The sequence below is a fragment of the Rhipicephalus microplus genome, chromosome 8, assembly GCF_043290135.1.
Source record: "Rhipicephalus microplus isolate Deutch F79 chromosome 8, USDA_Rmic, whole genome shotgun sequence".
NCBI lineage: Eukaryota > Metazoa > Arthropoda > Arachnida > Ixodida > Ixodidae > Rhipicephalus > Rhipicephalus microplus.
This window is the reverse complement of record NC_134707.1, coordinates 124767997-124794550: the sequence shown is the minus strand read 5'-3', so window position 1 is coordinate 124794550 and position 26554 is coordinate 124767997. Positions and strand designations below refer to the sequence as shown.

Genomic DNA, 26554 nt, shown 5'->3' with positions numbered 1-26554 from the left:
CTCGTTACTTGTGACGCAGCGGAGATGTCAATGAATATAAAGGCGCTAACAGTAGTGAAGCATTGGTAGAAGTTAGCCGAACATCAGCCTCAGAAGTTATTTCGCTGCAGAAGAATCTGAAACATGAAACTTTGACTTTTTAAAATAGTTGGGCGTTTTCGTGAAACAGCCGATTGGCTTTCATGCAATGGAATAAACAGCGTATTGCACATTATAACACAATTTAGAAAAGAGCAACATAGAAAAGATGCGTCGGCAGGTAATCAAACCCGGGACAACTGCTTGGAAGGCAGCTATGCTAACCTATATACCACTGTAGCCAGCATTCGCGAGGCTGCTTCAGATGTTCATCCGGAACAACTGCATTGTAACGATGGGCAGAGAGTGACAGAAAATTGGCTGAGGCTCCGTGCCGTGTCTGAATTCCGCTGCCTATAAAATTGTGATCACTGCTATCATTATTGTAAGCGCGGCCACCGAGTGAACAATCGACTCGTTACCTGTGACGCAGCGGAGATGTCAATGATCGTAAAGGCGCTAGCAGTGGTGAAGCATTAGTAGAAGTTCGCCAAACTTGAGCCTCAGAAGTTATTTTGTGTCAGAAGAATCTGAAACATGAAACTCTGACTTTTTAAAATAGTTGGGCCCTTTCGTCAAACAGCCGAATGGCTTTCGTGCAGTAGAAATAACAGTGTATTGCACAACGTAACACAACTCAGCAAAAGCAACAAAGAAAAGATGCGTCGGCCGGGAATCGAACCCGGGCCAACTGCTTGGAAGGCAGCTATGCTAACCACTATACCACTGACGCCGGCATTTGCGAGGCTGCATTCAGCTGTTCATCGGGAACACGTGCATTGTAACGATGGGCAGCGAGTAACAGAAAATTGTCTAGGGCTCCGTGCCGTGTCTGAATTTGGCTGCCTATAAAATTGTGATCAATGCTATTATCATTGTAAGCACGGCCTCTTACCCAACAATCGACTCGTTACTTGTGACGCATCGGAAGTGTCAATGAATGTAAAGGCACTAACAGTAGTGAAGCATTAGTAGAAGTTAGCCCAACATCAGCCTCAGAAGTTATTTCGCTGCAGAAGAATCTTATACATGAAACTTTGACATTTTAAAATAGTTGGGCGTTTTCGTGAAACAGCCGAATGGCTTTCATGCAATGGAATAAACAGTGTCTTGCACATTATAACACAATTTAGAAAAAAAAACATAGAAAAGATGCGCCGGCCGAGAATCAAACCCAGATAAACTGCTTGGAAGGCAGCTATGCTAACCACTATACCACCGACGCCTGCATTTGCGAGGCTGCTTTTAGCTGTTCATCCGGAACACGTACTTTGTAACTATGGGCATAGGGGGAGAGAAAATTGGCTGGGGCGCCGTGCCTTGTATGGATTCGGCTGCCTATAAAATTGTGATCACTGCTATCATTATTGTAAGCGAGGCCTCTGAGTCAACAATCGACTCGTTACATGTGATGGTCTCAATGAACGTAAAGGCGCTAACAGTGTTGAATCAGTAGTAGACGTTTGCCTAACTTCAGCCTCAAAAGTTCATTTCTTGCAGAAAAATCTGAAACATGAAACTCTGACTTTTTAAAATAGTCGGGCGTTTTCATCAAACAGCCGAATGGCTTTCGTGCAATAGAATAAACAGCGTATTGCACAATATACCACAACTTGAAAAAGAGCAACATAGAAAAGGTGCGTCGGCTGGGAATCAAACCCGGGTCAACTGCTTGGGAGGCAGCTATGCTAACCACTATACCACCGACGCCGGCGTTTGCGAGGCTGCTTTCAGGTGTTCATCGGGAACACGTGCATTGTAACGATGGGCAGAGAGTAACAGAAAATTGTCTAGGGCTCCATGCCGTGTCTGAATTTGGCTGCCTATAAAATTGTGATCAATGCTATTAATATTGTAAGCGCGGCCTCTGAGTCAACAATCGACTCATTACCTGTGACGCAGCGGAGTTGCCAATCAACGTAAAGGCGCTAACAGTGTTGAAGCAGTAGTAGACGTTTGCCCAACTTCAGCCTCAAAATTTAATTTCTTGCAGAAGAATCTGAAACATGAAACTCTGACTTTTGAAAATAGTCGGGCGTTTTCATCAAACAGCCGAATGGCTTTCGTGCAATAGAATAAACAGCGTATTGCACAATATACCACAACTTGAAAAAGAGCAACTTAGAAAAGGTGCGTCGGCTGGGAATCAAACTCGGGTCAACTGCTTGGGAGGCAGCTATGATAACCACTATACCACCGACGCCGGCATTTGCGAGGCTGCTTTCAAGTGTTCATCGGGAACACGTGCATTGTAACGATGGGCAGAGAGTGACAGAAAATTCGCTGAGGCTCCGTGCCGTGTCTGAATTTCGCTGCCTATAAAATTGTGATCAATGCTATTATTATTGTAAGCGCGGCATCTTAGCTAACAATCGACTCGTTACTTGTGACGCAGCGGAAATGTCAATGAATGTAAAGGCGCTAACAGTAGTGAAGCATTGGTAGAAGTTAGCCCAACATCAGCCTCAGAAGTTATTTTGCTGCAGAAGAATCTGAAACATGAAACTCTGACTTTTTAAAATAGTCGGGCGTTTTCGTCAAACAGCCGAATGGCTTTCCTGCAGTAGAATAAAACGCATATTGCACAATATACACAACTTAGCAAAAGCAACATAGAAAAGATGCGTCGGCCGGGAATCAAACCGGGGTCAACTGCTTGGAAGGCAGCTATGCTAACCACTATATCACTGACGCCGGCATTTGCGAGGCTGCTTTCAGCTGTTCATCCCGAACACGTGCATTGTAACGATTGGCAGAGAGTGACAGAAAATTCGCTGAGGCTCCGTGCCGTGTCTGAATTTCGCTGCCTATAAAATTGTGATCACTGATATCATTATTGTAAGCGCGGCCACCGAGTGAACAATCGACTCGTTACCTGTGACGCAGCGGAGATGTCAATGATCGTAAAGGCGCTAGCAGTGGTGAAGCATTAGTAGAAGTTCGCCAAACTTGAGCCTCAGAAGTTATTTTGTGTCAGAAGAATCTGAAACATGAAACTCTGACTTTTTAAAATAGTTGGGCCCTTTCGTCAAACAGCCGAATGGCTTTCGTGCAGTAGAAATAACAGTGTATTGCACAACGTAACACAACTCAGAAAAAGCAACAAAGAAAAGATGCGTCGGCCGGGAATCTAACCCGGGCCAACTGCTTGAAAGGCAGCTATGCTAACCACTATACCACTGACGCCAGCATTTGCGAGGCTGCTTCAGCTGTTCATCCGGAACATGTGCATTGTAACGATGGGCAGAGAGTGACCGAAAATTGGCTGAGGCTCCGTGCCGTGCCTGAATTTGGCTGCCTAAAAATTGTGATCACTGCTAACATTATTGTAAGCGCGGCCTCTGAGTCCAATATCGACTCATTACCTGTGACGCAGTGGAGGTGCCGATGAACGCAAAGGCACTAACAGTGGTGAAGCATTATTAGAAGTAAGCCCAACTTCAGCGACAGAAGTTATTTTGTTGCAGAAGAATCTGAAACATGAAACTTTGACTTTTTAAAATAGTTTGGCGTTTTCGTAAAACAGCCGAATGGCTTTCGTGCAATGGAATAAACAACGTCTTGCACATTATAACACAACTTAGAAAAGAGCAACATAGAAAAGATGCGTCGGCCGGGAATCAAACTCGGGTCAACAGCTTGAAAGGCAGCTATGCTAACCACTACACCACCGACGCCGGAATTTGCGAAGCTGCTTTCAGCTTTTCCTCCGGAACACGTGCATGGTAACGATGGGCAGAGAGTGACAGAAAGTTGGCTTGGGCTCCGTGCCGTGCCTGAATTTGGCTGCCTAAAAATTGTGATCACTGCTATCATTATTGTAAGCGCGGCCTCCGAGTGAACAATCGACTCGTTACCTGTGACGCAGCGGAGATGTCAATGAATGTAAATGCGCTAACAGTAGTGAAGCATTGGTAGAAGTTAGCCCAACATCAGCCTCAGAAGTGATTTCGTTGCAGAGGAATCTGAAACATGAAACTTTGACTTTTTAAAATAGTTGGGCGTTTTCGTGAAACAGCCGATTGGCTTTCATGCAATGGAATAAACAACGTCTTGCACATTATAACACAATTTAGAAAAGAGCAACATAGAGAAGATGCGTCGGCAGGGAATCAAACCCGGGACAACTGCTCGGAAGGCAGCTATGCTAACCTATATACGACTGACGCCAGCATTTGCGAGGCTGCTTCAGCTGTTCATCCGGAACACCTGCATTGTAACGATGGGCAGAGAGTGACATAAAATTGGCTGAGGCTCCGTGCTGTGTCTGAATTTCGCTGCCTATAAAATTGTGATCACTGATATCATTATTGTAAGCGCGGCCACCGAGTGAACAATCGACTCGTTACCTGTGACGCAGCGGAGATGTCAATGATCGTAAAGGCGCTAGCAGTGGTGAAGCATTAGTAGAAGTTCGCCAAACTTGAGCCTCAGAAGTTATTTTGTGTCAGAAGAATCTGAAACATGAAACTCTGACTTTTTAAAATAGTTGGGCCCTTTCGTCAAACAGCCGAATGGCTTTCGTGCAGTAGAAATAACAGTGTATTGCACAACGTAACACAACTCAGAAAAAGCAACAAAGAAAAGATGCGTCGGCCGGGAATCTAACCCGGGCCAACTGCTTGAAAGGCATCTATGCTAACCACTATACCACTGACGCCAGCATTTGCGAGGCTGCTTCAGCTGTTCATCCGGAACATGTGCATTGTAACGATGGGCAGAGAGTGACCGAAAATTGGCTGAGGCTCCGTGCCGTGCCTGAATTTGGCTGCCTAAAAATTGTGATCACTGCTATCATTATTGTAAGCGCGGCCTCTTAGTCAACAATCGACTCGTTACCTATGACGCAGCGGAGGTGTCAATGAATGTAAAGGCGCAAACAGTAGTGAAGCATTAGTAGAAGTTAGCCCAACTGCAGCCTCAGAAGTTATTTTGCTGCAGAAGAATCTGAAACATGAAACTCTGACTTTTTAAAATAGTCGGGCGTTTTCGTCAAACAGCCGAATGGCTTTCCTGCAGTAGAATAAAACGCATATTGCACAATATACACAACTTAGCAAAAGCAACATAGAAAAGATGCGTCGGCCGGGAATCAAACCGGGGTCAACTGCTTGGAAGGCAGCTATGCTAACCACTATATCACTGACGCCGGCATTTGCGAGGCTGCTTTCAGCTGTTCATCCCGAACACGTACATTGTAACTATGGGCATAGGGTGAGAGAAAAGTGGCTGGGGCTCCGTGCCTTGTATGAATTCGGCTGCCTATAAAATTGTGATCACTGCTATCATTATTGTAAGCGAGGCCTCTGAGTCAACAATCGACTCGTTACATGTGATGGTGTCAATGAACGTAAAGGCGCTAACAGTAATGAAGCAGTAGTAGACGTTTGCCCAACTTCAGCCTCAAAATTTAATTTCTTGCAGAAGAATCTGAAACATGAAACTCTGACTTTTTAAAATAGTCGGGCGTTTTCGTCAAACAGCCGAATGACTTTCGTGCAATAGAACAAACAGCGGTTTGCATAATGTAACACAACTTAGAAAAAAGCAACATAGAAAAGATGCGCCGGCCGGGAATCAAACCCAGATCAACTGCTTGGAAGGCAGCTATGCTAACCACTATACCACCGACGCCCGCATTTGCGAGGCTGCTTTCAGCTGTTCATCCGAAACACGTGCATTGCAACGATGGGCAGAGAGTGACAGAAAATTGGCTGAGGCTCCGTGCCGTGTGTGAATTTGGCTGCCTAAAAAGTTGTGATCACTGCTAACATTATTGTAAGCGCGGCCTCTGAGTCCAATATCGACTCATTACCTGTGACGATGTGGAGGTGCCGATGAACGCAAAGGCACTAACACTGGTGAAGCATTATTAGAAGTAAGCCCAACTTCAGCGACAGAAGTTATTTTGTTGCAGAAGAATCTGAAACATGAAACTTTGACTTTTTAAAATCGTTTGGCGTTTTCGTAAAACAGCCGAATGGCTTTCGTGCAATGGAATAAACAACGTCTTGCACATTATAACACAACTTAGAAAAGAGCAACATAGAAAAGATGCGTTGGCAGGGAATCAAACCCGAGACAGCTGCTTCAAAGGCAGCTATGCTAACCTATATATCACTGACGCCTGATTTGCGAGGCTGCTTCAGCTGTTCATCCGGAACACCTGCATTGCAACGAGGGGCAGAGAGTGACAGAAAATCGGCTGAGGCTCCCTGCCGTGTCTGAATTTCGCTGCCTATAAAATTGTGATCACTGCTATCATTATTGTAAGCGCGGCCACCGAGTGAACAATCGACTTGTTACCAGTGACGCAGCGGAGATGTCAATGATCGTAAAGGCGCTAGCAGTGGTGAAGCATTAGTAGAAGTTCGCCCAACATCAGCCTCAGAAGTTATTTTGCTGAAGAAGAATCTGAAACATGAAACTCTGACTTTTTAAAATAGTCGGGCGTTTTCGTCAAACAGCCGAAAGGCTTTCGTGCAATCGAATAAACAGCATATTGCACAATATAACACAACTTAGCAAAAGCAACATAGAAAAGATTCGTCGGCCGGGAATCAAACCTGGGACAACTGCTTGGAAGGCAGCTATGCTAACCACTATACCACTGACGCCAGCATTTGCGAGGCTGCTTCAGCTGTTCATCCGGAACATGTGCATTGTAACGATGGGCAGAGAGTGACAGAAAGTTGGCTGAGGCTCCATGCCGTGCCTGAATTTGGCTGCCTAAAAATTGTGATCACTGCTATCATTATTGTAAGCGCGGCCTCTTAGTCAACAATCGACTCGTTACCTATGACGCAGCGGAGGTGTCAATGAATGTAAAGGCGCAAACAGTAGTGAAGCATTAGTAGAAGTTAGCCCAACTGCAGCCTCAGAAGTTATTTTGCTGCAGAAGAACCTGAAACATGAAACTCTGACTTTTTAAAATAGTCGGGCGTTTTCGTCAAACAGCCGAATGGCTTTCGTGCAGTAGAATAAAACGCATATTGCACAATATACACAACTTAGCAAAAGCAACATAGAAAAGATGCGTCGGCCGGGAATCAAACCGGGGTCAACTGCTTGGAAGGCAGCTATGCTAACCACTATATCACTGACGCCGGCATTTGCGAGGCTGCTTTCAGCTGTTCATCCCGAACACGTACATTGTAACTATGGGCATAGGGTGAGAGAAACGTGGCTGGGGCTCCGTGCCTTGTATGAATTCGGCTGCCTATAAAACTGTGATCACTGCTATCATTATTATAAGCGAGGCCTCTGAGCCAACAATCGACTCGTTACATGTGATGGTGTCAATGAACGTAAAGGCGCTAACAGTAATGAAGCAGTAGTAGACGTTTGCCCAACTTCAGCCTCTAAATTTAATTTCTTGCAGAAGAATCTGAAACATGAAACTCTGACTTTTTAAAATAGTCGGGCGTTTTCATCAAACAGATGAATGGCTTTCGTGCAATAGAATAAACAGCATATTGCACAATATAACACAACTTAGCAAAAGCAACATGGAAAAGATGCGTCGGCTGGGAATCAAACCCGGGTCAACAGCTTGGAAGGCAGCTATGCTAACCACTACACCACCGGCGCCGGAATTTGCGAGGCTGCTTTCAGCTTTTCATCCGGAACACGTGCATGGTAACGATGGCCAGAGAGTGACAGAAAGTTGGCTTGGGCTCCGGGCCGTGCCTGAATTTGGCTGCCTAAAAATTGTGATCACTGCTATCATTATTGTAAGCGCGGCCTCCGAGTGAACAATCGACTCGTTACCTGTGACGCAGCGGAGATGTCAATGATCGTAAAGGCGCTAGCAGTGGTGAAGCATTAGTAGAAGTTCGCCAAACTTGAGCCTCAGAAGTTATTTTGTGTCAGAAGAATCTGAAACATGAAACTCTGACTTTTTAAAATAGTCGGGCATTTTCGTCAAACAGCCGAATGACTTTCGTGCAATAGAACAAACAGCGGTTTGCATAATGTAACACAACTTAGATAAAAGCAACATAGAAAAGATGCGCCGTCCGGGAATCAAACCCGGGACAACTGCTTGGAAGGCAGCTATGCTTACCACTATACGACTGAAGCCAGCATTTGCGAAGCTGCTTCAGCTGTTCATCCGGAACAAGTGCATTGTAACGATGGGCAGAGAGTGACAGAAAGTTGGCTGAGGCTCCGTGCCGTGTCTGAATTTGGCTGCGTAGAAAATTGTGATCACTGCTATCATTATTGTAAGCGCGGCCTCCGAGTGAACAATCGACTTGTTACCTGTGACGCAGCGGAGATGTCAATGATTGTAAAGGCGCCAACAGTGGTGAAGCATTAGTAGAAGTTAGCCCAACTTGAGCCTCAGAAGTTATTTTGTGCCAGAAGAATCTGAAACATGAAACTCTGACTTTTTAAAATAATTGGGCCTTTTCGTCAAAGAGCCGAATGGCTTTCGTGCAAGGGAATTAACAGTGTATTGCACAATGTAACACAACTCAGCAAAAGCAACAAAGAAAAGATGCGTGAGCCGGGAATCGAACCCGGGTCAACTGCTTGGAAGGCAGCTATGCTGACCACTATATCACCGACGATGGCATTTGCGAGGCTGCTTTCAGCTGTTCATCGGGAACACTTGCATTGTAACGATGGGCAGAGAGTGACAGACAATTGGATGCGGCTCCGTGCTGTGTCTGAATTTGGCTGCCTATAAAATTGTGATCACTGTTATCATTATTGCAAGCACGGCCCCTGAGTGGACAATCGACTCGTTACCTGTGACGCAGCGGAGATGTCAATGAACGTAAAGGCGCTAACAGTGGTGAAGCATCATTAGAAGTTAGCCCAACTTCAGCGTCAGAAGCTATTTTGTTGCAGAATAATCTGAAACATGAAACTCTGACTTTTTAAAATAGTTGGGTGTTTTCGTTAAACAGCCGAATGGCTTTCGTGCAGTAGAAATAACAGTGGATTGCACAACGTACCAACACTCAGAAAAAGCAACAAAGAAAAGATGCGTCGGCTGGGAATCTAACCCGGGCCAACTGCTTAGAAGGCAGCTATGCTAACCACTATACCACTGACGCCAGCATTTGCGAGGCTGCTTCAGCTGTTCATCCGGAACATGTGCATTGTAACGATGGGCAGAGAGTGACCGAAAATTGGCTGAGGCTCCGTGCCGTGCCTGAATTTGGCTGCCTAAAAATTGTGATCCCTGCTATCATTATTGTAAGCGCGGCCTCTTAGTCAACAATCGACTCGTTACCTATGACGCAGCGGAGGTGTCAATGAATGTAAAGGCGCAAACAGTAGTGAAGCATTAGTAGAAGTTAGCCCAACTGCAGCCTCAGAAGTTATTTTGCTGCAGAAGAATCTGAAACATGAAACTCTGACTTTTTAAAATAGTCGGGCGTTTTCGTCAAACAGCCGAATGTCTTTCGTGCAGTAGAATAAAACGCATATTGCACAATATACACAACTTAGCAAAAGCAACATAGCAAAGATGCGTCGGCCGGGAATCAAACCGGGGTCAACTGCTTCGAAGGCAGCTATGCTAACCACTATATCACTGACGCCGGCATTTGCGAGGCTGCTTTCAGCTGTTCATCCCCAACACGTACATTGTAACTATGGGCATAGGGTGAGAGAAAAGTGGCTGGGGCTCCGTGCCTTGTATGAATTCGGCTGCCTATAAAATTGTGATCACTGCTATCATTATTGTAAGCGCGGCCTCTTAGTCAACAATCGACTCGTTACCTATGACGCAGCGGAGGTGTCAATGAATGTAAAGGCGCAAACAGTAGTGAAGCATTAGTAGAAGTTAGCCCAACTGCAGCCTCAGAAGTTATTTTGCTGCAGAAGAATCTGAAACATGAAACTCTGACTTTTTAAAATAGTCGGGCGTTTTCATCAAACAGCTGAATGGCTTTCGTGCAATAGAATAAACAGCATATTGCACAATATAACACAACTTAGCAAAAGCAACATGGAAAAGATGCGTCGGCCGGGAATCAAACCCGGGTCAACAGCTTGAAAGGCAGCTATGCTCACCACTACACCACCGACGCCGGAATTTGCGAGGCTGCTTTCAGCTTTTCATCCGGAACACGTGCATGGTAACGATGGGCAGAGAGTGACAGAAAGTTGGCTTGGGCTCCGTGCCGTGCCTGAATTTGGCTGCCTAAAAATTGTGATCACTGCTATCATTATTGTAAGCGCGGCCTCCGAGTGAACAATCGACTCGTTACCTGTGACGCAGCGGAGATGTCAATGATCGTAAAGGCGCTAGCAGTGGTGAAGCATTAGTAGAAGTTCGCCAAACTTGAGCCTCAGAAGTTATTTTGTGTCAGAAGAATCTGAAACATGAAACTCTGACTTTTTAAAATAGTCGGGCATTTTCGTCAAACAGCCGAATAACTTTCGTGCAATAGAACAAACAGCGGTTTGCATAATGTAACACAACTTAGAAAAAAGCAACATAGAAAAGATGCGCCGGCCGGGAATCAAACCCAGATCAACTGCTTGGAAGGCAGCTATGCTAACCACTATACCACCGACGCCCGCATTTGCGAGGCTGCTTTCAGCTGTTCATCCGAAACACCTGCATTGCAACGATGGGCAGAGAGTGACAGAAAATTGGCTGAGGCTCCGTGCCGTGTCTGAATTTGGATGCCTAAAAAGTTGTGATCACTGCTAACATTATTGTAAGCGCGGCCTCTGAGTCCAATATCGACTCATTACCTGTGACGCAGTGGAGGTGCCAATGAACGCAATGGCACTAACAGTGGTGAAGCATTATTAAAAGTAAGCCCAACTTCAGCAACAGAAGTTATTTTGTTGCAGAATAATCTGAAACATGAAACTTTGACTTTTTAAAATAGTTTGGCGTTTTCGTAAAACAGCCGAATGGCTTTCGTGCAATGGAATAAACAACGTCTTGCACATTATAACACAACTTAGAAAAGAGCAACATAGAAAAGATGCGTTGGCAGGGAATCAAACCCGGGACAACTGCTTGGAAGGCAGCTATGCTAACCTATATACCACTGACGCCAGCATTTGCGAGGCTGCTTTCAGCTGTTCATCCGGAAGACGTGCATGGTAACGATGGGCAGAGAGTAACAGAAAGTTGGCTTGGGCTACGTGCCGTGTCTGAATTTGGCTGCCTAAAAATTGTGATCACTGCTATCATTATTGTAAGCACGGCCCCTGAGTGAACAATCGACTTGTTACCTGTGACGCAGCGGAGATGTCAATGAATGTAAATGCGCTAACAGTAGTGAAGCATTGGTAGAAGTTAGCCCAACATCAGCCTCAGAAGTTATTTCGTTGCAGAGGAATCTGAAACATGAAACTTTGACTTTTTAAAATTGTTGGGCGTTTTCGTGAAACAGCCGATTGGCTTTCATGCAATGGAATAAACAACGTCTTGCACATTATAACACAATTTAGAAAAGAGCAACATAGAAAAGATGCATCGGCAGGGAATCAAACCCGGGACAACTGCTTGGAAGGCAGCTATGCTTACCACTATACGACTGAAGCCAGCATTTGCGAGGCTGCTTCAGCTGTTCATCCGGAACAAGTGCATTGTAACGATGGGCAGAGAGTGACAGAAAGTTGGCTGAGGCTCCATGCCGTGTCTGAATTTGGCTGCGTAGAAAATTGTGATCACTGCTATCATTATTGTAAGCGCGGCCTCCGAGTGAACAATCGACTTGTTACCTGTGACGCAGCGGAGATGTCAATGATTGTAAAGGCGCTAACAGTGGTGAAGCATTAGTAGAAGTTAGCCCAACTTGAGCCTCAGAAGTTATATTGTGCCAGAAGAATCTGAAACATGAAACTCTGACTTTTTAAAATAATTGGGCCTTTTCGTCAAAGAGCCGAATGTCTTTCGTGCAAGGGAATTAACAGTGTATTGCACAATGTAACATAACTCAGCAAAAGCAACAAAGAAAAGATGCGTGAGCCGGGAATCGAACCCGGGTCAACTGCTTGGAAGGCAGCTATGCTGACCACTATATCACCGACGATGGCATTTGCGAGGCTGCTTTCAGCTGTTCATCGGGAACACTTGCATTGTAACGATGGGCAGAGAGTGACAGACAATTGGATGCGGCTCCGTGCTGTGTCTGAATTTGGCTGCCTATAAAATTGTGATCACTGCTATCATTATTGTAAGCACGGCCCCTGAATGGACAATCGACTCGTTACCTGTGACGCAGCGGAGATGTCAATGAACCTAAAGGCGTTAACAGTGGTGAAGCATTATTAGAAGTTAGCCCAACTTCAGCGTCAGAAGCTATTTTGTTGCAGAATAATCTGAAACATGAAACTCTGAATTTTTAAAATAGTTGGGTGTTTTCGTTAAACAGCCGAATGGCTTTCGTGCAGTAGAAATAACAGTGTATTGCACAACGTAACACAACTCAGAAAAAGCAACAAAGAAAAGATGCGTCGGCCGGGAATCTAACCCGGGCCAACTGCTTAGAAGGCAGCTATGCTAACCACTATACCACTGACGCCAGCATTTGCGAGGCTGCTTCAGCTGTTCATCCGGAACATGTGCATTGTAACGATGGGCAGAGAGTGACCGAAAATTGGCTGAGGCTCCGTGCCGTGCCTGAATTTGGCTGCCTAAAAATTGTGATCACTGCTATCATTATTGTAAGCGCGGCCTCTTAGTCAACAATCGAGTCGTTACCTATGACGCAGCGGAGGTGTCAATGAATGTAAAGGCGCAAACAGTAGTGAAGCATTAGTAGAAGTTAGCCCAACTGCAGCCTCAGAAGTTATTTTGCTGCAGAAGAATCTGAAACATGAAACTCTGACTTTTTAAAATAGTCGGGCGTTTTCGTCAAACAGCCGAATGTCTTTCGTGCAGTAGAATAAAACGCATATTGCACAATATACACAACTTAGCAAAAGCAACATGGAAAAGATGCGTCGGCCGGGAATCAAACCCGGGTCAACAGCTTGAAAGGCAGCTATGCTCACCACTACACCACCGACGCCGGAATTTGCGAGGCTGCTTTCAGCTTTTCATCCGGAACACGTGCATGGTAACGATGGGCAGAGAGTGACAGAAAGTTGGCTTGGGCTCCGTGCCGTGCCTGAATTTGGCTGCCTAAAAATTGTGATCACTGCTAACATTATTGTAAGTGCGGCCTCTGAGTCCAATATCTACTTATTACCTGTGACGCAGTGGAGGTGCCGATGAATGCAAAGGCACTAACAGTGGTGAAGCATTATTAGAAGTAAGCCCAACTTCAGCGACAGAAGTTATTTTGTTGCAGAAGAATCTGAAACATGAAACTTTGACTTTTTAAAATAGTTTGGCGTTTTCGTAAAACAGCCGAATGGCTTTCGTGCAATGGAATAAACAACGTCTTGCACATTATAACACAACTTAGAAAAGAGCAACATAGAAAATATGCGTTGGAAGGGAATCAAACCCGGGACAACTGCTTGGAAGGCAGCTATGCTAACCTATATACCACTGACGCCAGCATTTGCGAGGCTGCTTTCAGCTGTTCATCCGGAACACGTGCATTGTAACGATGGGCAGAGAGTGACAGAAAGTTGGCTGAGGCTCCGTGCCGTGTCTGAATTTGGCTGCGTATAAAATTGTGATCACTGCTATCATTATTGTAAGCGCGGCCTCCGAGTGAACAACCGACTTGTTACCTGTGACGCAGCGGAGATGTCAATAATTGTAAAGGCGCTAACAGTGGTGAAGCATTGGTAGAAGTTAGCCCAACTTGAGCCTCAGAAGTTATTTTGAGCCAGAAGAATCTGAAACATGAAACTCTGACTTTTTAAAATAATTGGGCCTTTTCGTCAAAGAGCCGAATGGCTTTCGTGCAAGGGAATTAACAGTGTATTGCACAATGTAACACAACTCAGCAAAAGCAACAAAGAAAAGATGCGTCAGCCGGAAATCGAACCCGGGTCAACTGCTTGGAAGGCAGCTATGCTGACCACTATATCACAGACGATGGCATTTGCGAGGCTGCTTTCAGCTGTTCATCGGGAACACTTGCATTGTAACGATGGGCAGAGAGTGACAGACAATTAGATGCGGCTCCGTGCTGTGTCTGAATTTGGCTGCCTATAAAATTGTGATCACTGCTATCATTATTGTAAGCACGGCCCCTGAGTGGACAATCGACTCGTTACCTGTGACGCAGCGGAGATGTCAATGAACGTAAAGGCGCTAACAGTGGTGAAGCATTATTAGAAGTTAGCCCAACTTCAGCGTCAAAAACTATTTTGTTGCAGAATAATCTGAAACATGAAACTCTGACTTTTTAAAATATTTGGGTGTTTTCGTTAAACAGCCGAATGGCTTTCGTGCAATAAAATAAACAGCGTATTGAACAATACACCACAACTTGACAAAGAGCAACATAGAAAAGGTGCATCAGCTGGGAATCAAACCCGGATCAACTGCTTGGAAGGCAGCTATGCTAACCACCATATCACCGACGCTTGCATATGCGAGGCTGCTTTCAGCTGTTCATCCGGAACACGTGCATTGTAACGATGGGCAGAGAGTGATAGAATATTGCTTGGTGCTCCGTCCCGTGTCTGAATTTGGCTGCCTATAAAATTGTGATCACTGCTATCATTATTGTAAGCGCGGCCTCTGAGTCAACAATCGTCTGTGACGCAGCGGAGATGTCAATGAATGTAAAGGCGCTAACAGTAGTGAAGCATTGGTAGAAGTTAGCCCAACATCAGCCTCAGAAGTTATTTCGCTGCAGAAGAACCTGAAACATGAAACTTTGGCTTTTTAAAATAGTTGGGCGTTTTCGTGAAACAGCCGATTGGCTTTCATGCAATGGAATAAACAGCGTCTTGCACATTATAACACAATTTCGAAAAGAGCAACATAGAAAAGATGCGTCGGCAGTGAATCAAACCCGGGACAACTGCTTCGAAGGCAGCTATGCTGACCACTATATCACCGACGATGGCATTTGCGAGGCTGCTTTCAGCTGTTCAACGGGAACACTTGCATTGTAACGATGGGCAGAGAGTGACAGACAATTGGATGCGGCTCCGTGCTGTGTCTGAATTTCGCTGCCTCTAAATTCGTGATCACTGCTATCATTATTGTAAGCGCGGCCACCGAGTGAACAATCGACTCGTTACCTGTGACGCAGCGAAGATGTCAATGATCGTAAAGGCGCTAGCAGTGGTGAAGCATTAGTAGAAGTTCGCCAAACTTGAGCCTCAGAAGTTATTTTGTGTCAGAAGAATCTGAAAATTGAAACTCTGACTTTTTAAAATAGTTGGGCCCTTTCGTCAAACAGCCGATTGGCTTTCGTGCAGTAGAAATAACAGTGTATTGCACAACGTAACACAACTCAGAAAAAGCAATAAAGAAAAGAAGCGACGGCCGGGAATCTAACCCGGGCCAACTGCTTAGAAGGCAGCTATGCTAACCACTATACCACTGACGCCTGCATTTGCGAGGCTGCTTCAGCTGTTCATCCGGAACATGTGCATTGTAACGATGGGCAGAGAGTGACCGAAAATTGACTGAGGCTCCGTGCCGTGCCTGGATTTGGCTGCCTAAAAATTGTGATCACTGCTATCATTATTGTAAGCGCGGCCTCTTAGTCAACAATCGACTCGTTACCTATGACGCAGCGGAGGTGTCAATGAACGTAAAGGCGCTAACAGTGGTGAAGCATTATTAGAAGTTAGCCCAACTTCAGCGTCAGAAGCTATTTTGTTGCAGAATAATCTGAAACATGAAACTCTGACTTTTTAAAATAGTTGGGTGTTTTCGTTAAACAGCCGAATGGCTTTCGTGCAATAAAATAAACAGCGTATTGAACAATATACCACAACTTGACAAAGAGCAACATAGAAAAGGTGCGTCAGCTGGGAATCAAACCCGGGTCAACTGCTTGGAAGGCAGCTATGCTAACCACCATATCACCAACGCCTGCATATGCGAGGCTGCTTTCAGCTGTTCATCCGGAACAAGTGCATTGTAACGATGGGCAGAGAGTGACAGAAAGTTGGCTGAGGCTTCGTGCCGTGTCTGAATTTGGCTGCCTATAAAATTGTGATCACTGCTACCATTATTGTAAGCGAGGCCTCTGAGCGAACAATCGTCTCGTTACCTGTGACGCAGCGGAAGTGTCAATGAACGCAAAGGCGCTAACAGTAGTGAAGCATTAGAAGAAGTTAGCCCAACTTCAGCGACAGAAGTTATTTTGTTGCAGAAGAATCTGAAACATGAAACTTTGACTTTTTAAAATAGTTTGGCGTTTTCGTAAAACAGCCGAATGGCTTTCGTGCAATAAAATAAACAACGTCTTGCACATTATAACACAACTTAGAAAAGAGCAACATAGAAAAGATGCGTTGGCAAGGAATCAAACCCGGGACAACTGCTTGGAAGGCAGCTATGCTAACCTATATACCACTGACGCCAGCATTTGCGAGGCTGCTTTCAGCTGTACATCCGGAAGACGTGCATGGTAACGATGGGCAGAGAGTAACAGAAAGTTGGCTTGGGCTACGTGCCGTGTCTGAATTTGGCTGCCTAAAAATTGTGATCACTGCTATCATTATTGTAAGCACGGCCCCTGAGTGAACAATCGACTCGTTACCTGTGACGCAGCGGAGATGTCAATGAATGTAAATGCGCTAACAGTAGTGAAGCATTGGTAGAAGTTAGCCCAACATCAGCCTCAGAAGTTATTTTGTTGCAGAAGAATCTGAAACATGAAACTTTGACTTTTTAAAATAGTTGGGCGTTTTCGTGAAACAGCCGATTGGCTTTCGTGCAATGGAATAAACAACGTCTTGCACAGTATAACACAATTTAGAAAAGAGCAACATAGAAAAGATGCGTCGGCAGGGAATCAAACCCGGGACAACTGCTTGGAAGGCAGCTATGCTTACCACTATACGACTGAAGCCAGCATTTGCGAGGCTGCTTCAGCTGTTCATCCGGAACAAGTGCATTGTAACGATGGGCAGAGAGTGACAGAAAGTTGGCTGAGGCTCCGTGCCGTGTCTGAATTTGGCTGCGTATAAAATTGTGATCACTGCTATCATTATTGTAAGCGCGGCCTCCGAGTGAACAACCGACTTGTTACCTGTGACGCAGCGGAGATGTCAATAATTGTAAAGGCGCTAACAGTGGTGAAGCATTGGTAGAAGTTAGCCCAACTTGAGCCTCAGAAGTTATTTTGAGCCAGAAGAATCTGAAACATGAAACTCTGACTTTTTAAAATAATTGGGCCTTTTCGTCAAAGAGCCGAATGGCTTTCGTGCAAGGGAATTAACAGTGTATTGCACAATGTAACACAACTCAGCAAAAGCAACAAAGAAAAGATGCGTCAGCCGGGAATCGAACCCGGGTCAACTGCTTGGAAGGCAGCTATGCTGACCACTATATCACAGACGATGGCATTTGCGAGGCTGCTTTCAGCTGTTCATCGGGAACACTTGCATTGTAACGATGGGCAGAGAGTGACAGACAATTTGATGCGGCTCCGTGCTGTGTCTGAATTTGGCTGCCTATAAAATTGTGATCACTGCTATCATTATTGTAAGCACGGCCCCTGAGTGGACAATCGACTCGTTACCTGTGACGCAGCGGAGATGTCAATGAACGTAAAGGCGCTAACAGTGGTGAAGCATTATTAGAAGTTAGCCCAACTTCAGCGTCAAAAACTATTTTGTTGCAGAATAATCTGAAACATGAAACTCTGACTTTTTAAAATATTTGGGTGTTTTCGTTAAACAGCCGAATGGCTTTCGTGCAATAAAATAAACAGCGTATTGAACAATACACCACAACTTGACAAAGAGCAACATAGAAAAGGTGCGTCAGCTGGGAATCAAACCCGGATCAACTGATTGGAAGGCAGCTATGCTAACCACCATATCACCGACGCTTGCATATGCGAGGCTGCTTTCAGCTGTTCATCCGGAACACGTGCATTGTAACGATGGGCAGAGAGTGATAGAATATTGCTTGGTGCTCCGTCCCGTGTCTGAATTTGGCTGCCTATAAAATTGTGATCACTGCTATCATTATTGTAAGCGCGGCCTCTGAGTCAACAATCGTCTGTGACGCAGCGGAGATGTCAATGAATGTAAAGGCGCTAACAGTAGTGAAGCATTGGTAGAAGTTAGCCCAACATCAGCCTCAGAAGTTATTTCGCTGCAGAAGAACCTGAAACATGAAACTTTGGCTTTTTAAAATAGTTGGGCGTTTTCGTGAAACAGCCGATTGGCTTTCATGCAATGGAATAAACAGCGTCTTGCACATTATAACACAATTTCGAAAAGAGCAACATAGAAAAGATGCGTCGGCAGTGAATCAAACCCGGGACAACTGCTTCGAAGGCAGCTATGCTGACCACTATATCACCGACGATGGCATTTGCGAGGCTGCTTTCAGCTGTTCATCGGGAACACTTGCATTGTAACGATGGGCAGAGAGTGACAGACAATTGGATGCGGCTCCGTGCTGTGTCTGAATTTCGCTGCCTCTAAATTCGTGATCACTGCTATCATTATTGTAAGCGCGGCCACCGAGTGAACAATCGACTCGTTACCTGTGACGCAGCGAAGATGTCAATGATCGTAAAGGCGCTAGCAGTGGTGAAGCATTAGTAGAAGTTCGCCAAACTTGAGCCTCAGAAGTTATTTTGTGTCAGAAGAATCTGAAAATTGAAACTCTGACTTTTTAAAATAGTTGGGCCCTTTCGTCAAACAGCCGAATGGCTTTCGTGCAGTAGAAATGACAGTGTATTGCACAACGTAACACAACTCAGAAAAAGCAACAAAGAAAAGATGCGTCGGCCGGGAATCTAACCCGGGCCAACTGCTTAGAAGGCAGCTATGCTAACCACTATACCACTGACGCCAGCATTTGCGAGGCTGCTTCAGCTGTTCATCCGGAACATGTGCATTGTAACGATGGGCAGAGAGTGACCGAAAATTGGCTGAGGCTCCGTGCCGTGCCTGAATTTGGCTGCCTAAAAATTGTGATCACTGCTATCATTATTGTAAGCGCGGCCTCTTAGTCAACAATCGACTCGTTACCTATGACGCAGCGGAGGTGTCAATGAACGTAAAGGCGCTAACAGTGGTGAAGCATTATTAGAAGTTAGCCCAACTTCAGCGTCAGAAGCTATTTTGTTGCAGAATAATCTGAAACATGAAACTCTGACTTTTTAAAATAGTTGGGTGTTTTCGTTAAACAGCCGAATGGCTTTCGTGCAATAAAATAAACAGCGTATTGAACAATATACCACAACTTGACAAAGAGCAACATAGAAAAGGTGCGTCAGCTGGGAATCAAACCCGGGTCAACTGCTTGGAAGGCAGCTATGCTAACCACCATATCACCGACGCTTGCATATGCGAGGCTGCTTTCAGCTGTTCATCGGAAACACTTGCATTGTAACGATGGGCAGAGAGTGACAGACAATTGGATGCGGCTCCGTGCTGTGTCTGAATTTCGCTGCCTATAAATTCGTGATCACTGCTATCATTATTGTAAGCGCGGCCACCGAGTGAACAATCGACTCGTTACCTGTGACGCAGCGAAGATGTCAATGATCGTAAAGGCGCTAGCAGTGGTGAAGCATTAGTAGAAGTTCGCCAAACTTGAGCCTCAGAAGTTATTTTGTGTCAGAAGAATCTGAAAATTGAAACTCTGACTTTTTAAAATAGTTGGGCCCTTTCGTCAAACAGCCGAATGGCTTTCGTGCAGTAGAAATAACAGTGTATTGCACAACGTAACACAACTCAGAAAAAGCAACAAAGAAAAGATGCGTCGGCCGGGAATCTAACCCGGGCCAACTACTTGGAAGGCAGCTATGCTAACCACTATACCACCGACGCCCGCATTTGCGAGGCTGCTTTCAGCTGTTCATCTGAAACACGTGCATTGCAACGATGGGCAGAGAGTGACAGAAAATTGGCTGAGGCTCCGTGCCGTGTCTGAATTTGGCTGCCTAAAAAGTTGTGATCACTGCTAACATTATTGTAAGTGCGGCCTCTGAGTCCAATATCTACTCATTACCTGTGACGCAGTGGAGGTGCCGATGAATGCAAAGGCACTAACAGTGGTGAAGCATTATTAGAAGTAAGCCCAACCTCAGCGACAGAAGTTATTTTGTTGCAGAAGAATCTGAAACATGAAACTTTGACTTTTTAAAATAGTTTGGCTTTTTCGTAAAATAGCCGAATGGCTTTCGTGCAATGGAATAAACAACGTCTTGCACATTATAACACAACTTAGAAAAGAGCAACATAGAAAAGATGCGTTGGCAGGGAATCAAACCCGGGACAACTGCTTGGAAGGCAGCTATGCTAACCTATATACCACTGAAGCCAGCATTTGCGAGGCTGCTTTCAGCTGTTCATCCGGAACACCTACATTGCAACGATGGGCAGAGAGTGACAGAAAAATGGCTGGGGCTTCGTGCCGTGTCTGAATTTGGCTGCCTATAAAATTGTGATCACTGCTATCATTATTGTAAGCGAGGCCTCTGAGCGAACAATCGTCTCGTTACCTGTGACGCAGCGGAAGTGTCAATGAACGCAAAGGCGCTAACAGTAGTGAAGCATTAGAAGAAGTTAGCCCAACTTCAGCGACAGAAGTTATTTTGTTGCAGAAGAATCTGAAACATGAAACTTTGACTTTTTAAAATAGTTTGGCGTTTTCGTAAAACAGCCGAATGGCTTTCGTGCAATAGAATAAACAACGTCTTGCACATTATAACACAACTTAGAAAAGAGCAACATAGAAAAGATGCGTTGGCAAGGAATCAAACCCGGGACAACTGCTTGGAAGGCAGCTATGCTAACCTATATACCACTGACGCCAGCATTTGCGAGGCTGCTTTCAGCTGTTCATCCGGAAGACGTGCATGGTAACGATGGGCAGAGAGTAACAGAAAGTTGGCTTGGGCTACGTGCCGTGTCTGAATTTGGCTGCCTAAAAATTGTAATCACTGCTATCATTATTGTAAGCACGGCCCCTGAGTGAACAATCGACTCGTTACCTGTGACGCAGCGGAGATGTCAATGAATGTAAATGCGCTAACAGTAGTGAAGCATTGGTAGAAGTTAGCCCAACATCAGCCTCAGAAGTTATTTTGTTGCAGAGGAATCTGAAACATGAAACTTTGACTTTTTAAAATAGTTGGGCGTTTTCGTGAAACAGCCGATTGGCTTTCATGCAATGGAATAAACAACGTCTTGCACATTATAACACAATTTAGAAAAGAGCAACATAGAAAAGATGCGTCGGCAGGGAATCAAACCCGGGACAACTGCTTGGAAGGCAGCTATGCTTACCACTATACGACTGAAGCCAGCATTTGCGAGGCTGCTTCAGCTGTTCATCCGGAACAAGTGCATTGTAACGATGGGCAGAGAGTGACAGAAAGTTGGCTGAGGCTCCGTGCCGTGTCTGAATTTGGCTGCGTATAAAATTGTGATCACTGCTATCATTATTGTAAGCGCGGCCTCCGAGTGAACAATCGACTTGTTACCTGTGACGCAGCGGAGATGTCAATGATTGTAAAGGCGCTAACAGTGGTGAAGCATTAGTAGAAGTTAGCCCAACTTGAGCCTCAGAAGTTATTTTGTGCCAGAAGAATCTGAAACATGAAACTCTGACTTTTTAAAATAATTGGGCCTTTTAGTCAAAGAGCCGAATGGCTTTCGTGCAAGGGAATTAACAGTGTATTGCACAATGTAACACAACTCAGCAAAAGCAACAAAGAAAAGATGCGTCAGACGGGAATCGAACCCGGGTCAACTGCTTGGATGGCAGCTATGCTGACCACTATATCACTGACGATGGCATTTGCGAGGCTGCTTTCAGCTGTTCATCGGGAACACTTGCATTGTAACGATGGGCAGAGAGTGACAGACAATTGGATGCGGCTCCGTGCTGTGTCTGAATTTGGCTGCCTATAAAATTGTGATCACTGCTATCATTATTGTAAGCACGGCCCCTGAGTGGACAATCGACTCGTTACCTGTGACGCAGCGGAGATGTCAATGAACGTAAAGGCGCTAACAGTGGTGAAGCATTATTAGAAGTTAGCCCAACTTCAGCGTCAGAAGCTATTTTGTTGCAGAATAATCTGAAACATGAAACTCTGACTTTTTAAAATAGTTGGGTGTTTTCGTTAAACAGCCGAATGGCTTTCGTGCAATAAAATAAACAGCGTATTGAACAATATACCACAACTTGACAAAGAGCAACATAGAAAAGGTGCGTCAGCTGGGAATCAAACCCGGGTCAACTGCTTGGAAGGCAGCTATGCTAACCACCATATCACCGACGCTTGCATATGCGAGGCTGCTTTCAGCTGTTCATCCGGAACACGTGCATTGTAACGATGGGCAGAGAGTGATAGAATATTGCTTGGTGCTCCGTCCCGTGTCTGAATTTGGCTGCCTATAAAATTGTGATCACTGCTATCATTATTGTAAGCGCGGCCTCTGAGTCAACAATCGTCTGTGACGCAGCGGAGATGTCAATGAATGTAAAGGCGCTAACAGTAGTGAAGCATTGGTAGAAGTTAGCCCAACATCAGCCTCAGAAGTTATTTCGCTGCAGAAGAACCTGAAACATGAAACTTTGGCTTTTAAAATAGTTGGGCGTTTTCGTGAAACAGCCGATTGGCTTTCATGCAATGGAATAAACAGCGTCTTGCACATTATAACACAATTTCGAAAAGAGCAACATAGAAAAGATGCGTCGGCAGTGAATCAAACCCGGGACAACTGCTTGGAAGGCAGCTATGCTGACCACTATATCACCGACGATGGCATTTGCGAGGCTGCTTTCAGCTGTTCATCGGGAACACTTGCATTGTAACGATGGGCAGAGAGTGACAGACAATTGGATGCGGCTCCGTGCTGTGTCTGAATTTCGCTGCCTATAAAATCGTGATAACTGCTATCATTATTGTAAGCGCGGCCACCGAGTGAACAATCGACTCGTTACCTGTGACGCAGCGGAGATGTCAATGATCGTAAAGGCGCTAGCAGTGGTGAAGCATTAGTAGAAGTTCGCCAAACTTGAGCCTCAGAAGTTATTTTGTGTCAGAAGAATCTGAAACATGAAACTCTGACTTTTTAAAATAGTTGGGCCCTTTCGTCAAACAGCCGAATGGCTTTCGTGCAGTAGAAATAACAGTGTATTGCACAACGTAACACAACTCAGAAAAAGCAACAAAGAAAAGATGCGTCGGCCGGGAATCTTACCCGGGCCAACTGCTTAGAAGGCAGCTATGCTAACCACTATACCACTGACGCCAGCATTTGCGAGGCTGCTTCAGCTGTTCATCCGGAACATGTGCATTGTAACGATGGGCAGAGAGTGACCGAAAATTGGCTGAGGCTCCGCTCCGTGCCTGAATTTGGCTGCCTAAAAATTGTGATCACTGCTATCATTATTGTAAGCGCGGCCTCTTAGTCAACAATCGACTCGTTACCTATGACGCAGCGGAGGTGTCAATGAATGTAAAGGCGCAAACAGTAGTGAAGCATTAGTAGAAGTTAGCCCAACTGCAGCCTCAGAAGTTATTTTGTTGCAGAAGAATCTGAAACATGAAACTCTGACTTTTTAAAATAGTCGGGCGTTTTCGTCAAACAGCCGAATGTCTTTCGTGCAGTAGAATAAAACGCATATTGCACAATATACACAACTTAGCAAAAGCAACATAGAAAAGATGCGTCGGCCGGGAATCAAACCGGGGTCAACTGCTTCGAAGGCAGCTATGCTAACCACTATATCACTGAAGCCGGCATTTGCGAGGCTGCTTTCAGCTGTTCAACCCGAACACGTACATTGTAACTATGGGCATAGGGTGAGAGAAAAGTGGCTGGGGCTCCGTGCCTTGTATGAATTCGGCTGCCTATAAAATTGTGATCACTGCTATCATTATTGTAAGCGAGGCCTCTGAGTCAACAATCGACTCGTTACATGTGATGGTGTCAATGAACGTAAAGGCGCTAACAGTAATGAAGCAGTAGTAGACGTTTGCCCAACTTCAGCGTCAAAATTTAATTTCTTGCAGAAGAATCTGAAACATGAAACTCTGACTTTTTAAAATAGTCGGGCGTTTTCATCAAACAGCTGAATGGCTTCATGCAATGGAATAAACAACGTCTTGCACATTATAACACAACTTAGAAAAAAGCAACATAGAAAAGATGCGCCGGCCGGGAATCAAACCCAGATCAACTGCTTGGAAGGCAGCTATGCTAACCACTATACCACCGACGCCCGCATTTGCGAGGCTGCTTTCAGCTGTTCATCCGAAACACGTGCATTGCAACGATGGGCAGAGAGTGAGAGAAAATTGGCTGAGGCTCCGTGCCGTGTCTGAATTTGGCTGCCTAAAAAGTTGTGATCACTGCTAACATTATTGTAAGCGCGGCCTCTGAGTCCAATATCGACTCATTACCTGTGACGCAGTGGAGGTGCCGATGAACGCAAAGGCACTAACAGTGGTGAAGCATTATTAGAAGTAAGCCCAACTTCAGCGACAGAAGTTATTTTGTTGCAGAAGAATCTGAAACATGAAACTCTGACTTTTTAAAATAGTCGGGCATTTTCGTCAAACAGCCGAATGACTTTCGTGCAATGGAATAAAGAATGTCTTGCACATTATAACACAACTTAGAAAAGAGCAACATAGAAAAGATGCGTCGGCCGGGAATCAAACTCGGGTCAACTCCTTGGAAGGCAGCTATGCTAACCACTATACCACCGACGCCGGCATTTGCGAGGCTGCTTTCAGCTGTTCATCCGGAACACGTACATTGCAACGATGGGCAGAGAGTGACAGAAAAATGGCTGGGGCTTCGTGCCGTGTCTGAATTTGGCTGCCTATAAAATTGTGATCACTGCTATCATTATTGTAAGCGGGGCCTCTGAGTCAACAATCGACTCGTTACATGTGATGGTGTCAATGAACGTAAAGGCGCTAACAGTAATGAAGCATTAGTAGAAGTTAGCCCAACATCAGCCTCAGAAGTTATTTTGCTGAAGAAGAATGTGAAACATGAAACTCTGACTTTTTAAAATAGTCGGGCGTTTTCGTCAAACAGCCGAAAGGCTTTCGTGCAATCGAATAAACAGCATATTGCACAATATAACACAACTTAGCAAAAGCAACATACAAAAGATGCGTCGGCCGGGAATCAAACCTGGGACAACTGCTTGGAAGGCAGCTATGCTAACCACTATACCACTGACGCCAGCATTTGCGAGGCTGCTTCAGCTGTTCATCCGGAACATGTGCATTGTAACGATGGGCAGAGAGTGACCGAAAATTGGCTGAGGCTCCGTGCCGTGCCTCAATTTGGATGCCTAAAAAGTTGTGATCACTGCTAACATTATTGTAAGCGCGGCCTCTGAGTCCAATATCGACTCATTACCTGTGACGCAGTGGAGGTGCCAATGAACGCAATGGCACTAACAGTGGTGAAGCATTATTAAAAGTAAGCCCAACTTCAGCGGCAGAAGTTATTTTGTTGCAGAAGAATCTGAAACATGAAACTTTGACTTTTTAAAATAGTTTGGCGTTTTCGTAAAACAGCCGAATGGCGTTCGTGCAATGGAATAAAGAACGTCTTGCACATTATAACACAACTTAGAAAAGAGCAACATAGAAAAGATGCGTCGGCCGGGAATCAAACTCGGGTCAACTCCTTGGAAGGCAGCTATGCTAACCACTATACCACCGACGCCGGCATTTGCGAGGCTGCTTTCAGCTGTTCATCCGGAACACGTACATTGCAACGATGGGCAGAGAGTGACAGAAAAATGGCTGGGGCTTCGTGCCGTGTCTGAATTTGGCTGCCTATAAAATTGTGATCACTGCTATCATTATTGTAAGCGAGGCCTCTGAGTCAACAATCGACTCGTTACATGTGATGGTGTCAATGAACGTAAAGGCGCTAACAGTAATGAAGCATTAGTAGAAGTTAGCCCAACATCAGCCTCAGAAGTTATTTTGCTGAAGAAGAATGTGAAACATGAAACTCTGACTTTTTAAAATAGTCGGGCGTTTTCGTCAAACAGCCGAAAGGCTTTCGTGCAATCGAATAAACAGCATATTGCACAATATAACACAACTTAGCAAAAGCAACATAGAAAAGATGCGTCAGCCGGGAATCAAACCTGGGACAACTGCTTGGAAGGCAGCTATGCTAACCACTATACCACTGACGCCAGCATTTGCGAGGCTGCTTCAGCTGTTCATCCGGAACATGTGCATTGTAACGATGGGCAGAGAGTGACCGAAAATTGGCTGAGGCTCCGTGCCGTGCCTCAATTTGGCTGCCTAAAAATTGTGATCACTGCTATCATTATTCTAAGCGCGGCCTCTTAGTCAACAATCGACTCGTTACCTATGACGCAGCGGAGGTGTCAATGAATGTAAAGGCGCAAACTGTAGTGAAGCATTAGTAGAAG

General features: G+C 45.1%; 15 non-coding genes across 15 annotated transcripts; all 15 read right to left on the bottom strand.

Moving 5' to 3' along the window:
- Nucleotides 1-739: 739 nt before the first annotated feature.
- Nucleotides 740-811, bottom strand: TRNAG-UCC (transfer RNA glycine (anticodon UCC)). Its single transcript has one exon. It is a non-coding gene; the product is annotated as a tRNA-Gly (tRNA).
- A 905-nt stretch (nucleotides 812-1716) lies between these two features.
- Nucleotides 1717-1788, bottom strand: TRNAG-CCC (transfer RNA glycine (anticodon CCC)). Its single transcript has one exon. It is a non-coding gene; the product is annotated as a tRNA-Gly (tRNA).
- Nucleotides 1789-3192: 1404 nt separating this feature from the next.
- TRNAE-UUC (transfer RNA glutamic acid (anticodon UUC)) lies at nucleotides 3193-3264 on the bottom strand. Its single transcript has one exon. It is a non-coding gene; the product is annotated as a tRNA-Glu (tRNA).
- Nucleotides 3265-3683: 419 nt separating this feature from the next.
- TRNAE-UUC (transfer RNA glutamic acid (anticodon UUC)) lies at nucleotides 3684-3755 on the bottom strand. Its single transcript has one exon. It is a non-coding gene; the product is annotated as a tRNA-Glu (tRNA).
- Nucleotides 3756-5640: 1885 nt separating this feature from the next.
- TRNAG-UCC (transfer RNA glycine (anticodon UCC)) lies at nucleotides 5641-5712 on the bottom strand. The gene has a single exon. It is a non-coding gene; the product is annotated as a tRNA-Gly (tRNA).
- A 1884-nt stretch (nucleotides 5713-7596) lies between these two features.
- Nucleotides 7597-7668, bottom strand: TRNAG-UCC (transfer RNA glycine (anticodon UCC)). Its single transcript has one exon. It is a non-coding gene; the product is annotated as a tRNA-Gly (tRNA).
- Nucleotides 7669-10052: 2384 nt separating this feature from the next.
- TRNAE-UUC (transfer RNA glutamic acid (anticodon UUC)) lies at nucleotides 10053-10124 on the bottom strand. Its single transcript has one exon. It is a non-coding gene; the product is annotated as a tRNA-Glu (tRNA).
- Nucleotides 10125-10544: 420 nt separating this feature from the next.
- Nucleotides 10545-10616, bottom strand: TRNAG-UCC (transfer RNA glycine (anticodon UCC)). Its single transcript has one exon. It is a non-coding gene; the product is annotated as a tRNA-Gly (tRNA).
- Nucleotides 10617-12512: 1896 nt separating this feature from the next.
- Nucleotides 12513-12584, bottom strand: TRNAR-UCU (transfer RNA arginine (anticodon UCU)). The gene has a single exon. It is a non-coding gene; the product is annotated as a tRNA-Arg (tRNA).
- Nucleotides 12585-13001: 417 nt separating this feature from the next.
- On the bottom strand, nucleotides 13002-13073 carry TRNAE-UUC (transfer RNA glutamic acid (anticodon UUC)). The gene has a single exon. It is a non-coding gene; the product is annotated as a tRNA-Glu (tRNA).
- Nucleotides 13074-17422: 4349 nt separating this feature from the next.
- TRNAG-UCC (transfer RNA glycine (anticodon UCC)) lies at nucleotides 17423-17494 on the bottom strand. Its single transcript has one exon. It is a non-coding gene; the product is annotated as a tRNA-Gly (tRNA).
- A 1398-nt stretch (nucleotides 17495-18892) lies between these two features.
- Nucleotides 18893-18964, bottom strand: TRNAR-UCU (transfer RNA arginine (anticodon UCU)). The gene has a single exon. It is a non-coding gene; the product is annotated as a tRNA-Arg (tRNA).
- Nucleotides 18965-19875: 911 nt separating this feature from the next.
- Nucleotides 19876-19947, bottom strand: TRNAG-UCC (transfer RNA glycine (anticodon UCC)). Its single transcript has one exon. It is a non-coding gene; the product is annotated as a tRNA-Gly (tRNA).
- Nucleotides 19948-24286: 4339 nt separating this feature from the next.
- TRNAG-UCC (transfer RNA glycine (anticodon UCC)) lies at nucleotides 24287-24358 on the bottom strand. Its single transcript has one exon. It is a non-coding gene; the product is annotated as a tRNA-Gly (tRNA).
- Nucleotides 24359-26239: 1881 nt separating this feature from the next.
- Nucleotides 26240-26311, bottom strand: TRNAG-UCC (transfer RNA glycine (anticodon UCC)). The gene has a single exon. It is a non-coding gene; the product is annotated as a tRNA-Gly (tRNA).
- Between the last annotated feature and the right edge of the window lie 243 nt (nucleotides 26312-26554).